Here is a 2,454-nt window from a genome sequence, read left to right as displayed (position 1 = left end):
GCTTGCTTGCATGGATAGTTATTGAATTTGGGGTTCCTACGGAGGGACGATGGCTGGAGATTTGCATCCAGCCATCTTGCTCTGCCCCTTCCTCCAAAATATGAAAACATTGTATTTTTGAGATTTATCCACGCGGGCACTTGTAGCTCTAGTCATTTTTTTTTACTGCTGTATAGTATTTCCGTTGTATGAGTCCCATCCAACTTGCTCTCCCTGAAATTCATTTCTCACATTTATTTTCCTGAATGAAGCCAGTAGGTGTTCGGTTTCCACCACACATTTCCACTCTCATAATTCTGGAGCATTTCAAGAGAGGAAATACCTTCTTGAATGTTAACTTTCCAAAATATTGTTCAGTGCATATTGTCTCTGTGGTGGTATATTATCTTTTTCTTTATCTGCTATTATCTCCTCCTCAGTCTATATCACGCTATACATAAAGGTAGAAATGAAATGAAAAGGGTTTTCTCTAGAAGCCCTGATTCCTATTGTGGTTTGCTCATTTGCATTCAGTTCAGTCTGTACCTACCAGCAGGGCTGCTGAGCTCCCAGCCGCACTGGTTCCTGGCCCTTGACCTTGTGACCTGCTGTCGCCAGCCACAAAGTAATGGAATGAATGAAGTTTGTCACCAGGAACACAAGCTTTCCCAGCGTTTGGACTCTTTCACTCATAATCTAAAAGAGTTTTGCTTTTTAACAGAAATTAAAGCTTTTAGTGTTTAAATTTCTATCCCAAATCTTCAGATGTCTGCCAGTGGGAGTGGGGGTGGGAGGAGGGTGTCTTTGGCCTGACAATGTTGTGCCGTGAAAAGTTCAGGGATGTGGAATCGGACAATGCCAGCTCCATCCCAGCTCTGCTTCGTGTTCGTGGTAAGACAGGACTTACCCCTTCTCAGCCTAAATCTCCTTTATAAAGTGAACTTCTCTCAGGATCTTGCAGGATTAACACTATTACACATGCAGAAAGCAGACAGCCAGGGCAGAGTAGATACCAAATACACATTCAGTTTCCTTGTTTCCTTTGTTCCTCTGATTGCTCCTTGTGGGAGTCCCGTTCACACACAGATAAGACTGATTACTTCCCCACCCCAGCGTCAGAGGGGCAGGGAGGAGTGCATGATTGCATCCTAACACCTATTTTCAGAAAGAATCTCCTTGGTTTTTTAAAAAATTGAGTATAAAAATCAGAATAAAAACTAAATTAAGATTAATGCACTGTACAGATTTAGTTACGTAGGATAGAAATATTCTAAATGATGCCTCCTGCCCAAGATGGCATAGAAAATAATCCTTCTGATGCCAAGCTCCTTAAGTCATCTCTAACTGCTTTAACTTGAGACTCCTGGGTGCATCCCCTCATCTGCCCCTCCCTAATCATTTGTAGCCTCCCCAGAGAACTACAGCACCCAGACCTCCAGCTCCTAATCCCACCCAGGCTCTTAGCCAAAGATCCAGATGGAGTCCATTTCTGGATGTCTCTGGAGGCCCGGACCAGAGCTCCAGCTTCTCTCTCCTGTGTACAGCAGTGCACCTGCTTGCTCCTGCCTCCAGGGGCCAGAGCTGCATTTCACCAGAAGTATTTCACAGATATGAGTACATTAATCAGATTTGTTTTTTCATTTGTAAGCAAAGGAAGCTTGACTCAAACCAGCTCAAGGATAAACTGGTACAGGCTGGGGCTTTGTTGGGTCCTGTCACTCTGATGGCCAAGGCTAGGCTGGATCAGATGTGGTTGGATCCAGGGTCCCAACTAGCGCCCCGTGTGTGCTCCTGTGTGTTTGTGCACACACATGTATGTCTCTCTATCTTAGCTTTGTCCTCCTCCCCCTGCCCTTGGTCCTCATTCTGTCCCACCATGGACAAGCTGACTCCACAGGATGGGGAAAGTGGCCCTGGTCAGCCCAAGCCCTTCTCCTCTCCGTTCATAATCCTATAGGAACTAATTCCTGCCCTGCCTTAAAATCTAAAGGCGCTTTGCATTTTGCAAAAATGCAAGATCTGACAATGGACAATTGCACCAGAACCACCGTGGGTGAGAGAAGAAGGGGGTCTAAAACAAAAAGAAGGTACCAGTGGATGAAGAGCATTAGATATCCCAGGGCTCGAGAGGCTTTCAAGGTTCTGTATGCTGAAAAAAAATGGTGACAGGAATCAGAAGCAGTGCGAGTTGTCGTCTGCAATCAGGCCTGACTGTGTTCATGAGCCTCTTCTCTCCACCACGGCAAGGACAGGCGACATTAGTGCTCACCCAGTCCCTCCTCCCCTTCCTGGACATCTGGAAGATCACACTCCCTGCCCCTTGAGTGAGATGTGGAGTGAAAGAATTTGAGGGTCGGCGTGCCATTTCCCACACTCCCTTCCCCCTGCCACAATCACGAAGGACTCCTACGGTGACAGTGTGGGGCCCAAAGAGCAAAGCAGCCTGAAGTGAGGAGCCCAATTGTGGTGGGATTT

The sequence above is a fragment of the Propithecus coquereli genome, unplaced genomic scaffold, assembly GCF_000956105.1.
Source record: "Propithecus coquereli isolate 6110/MARCELLA unplaced genomic scaffold, Pcoq_1.0 Scaffold787, whole genome shotgun sequence".
In the NCBI taxonomy this organism is placed as follows: domain Eukaryota; kingdom Metazoa; phylum Chordata; class Mammalia; order Primates; family Indriidae; genus Propithecus; species Propithecus coquereli.
This window is presented reverse-complemented; position numbering follows the sequence as displayed.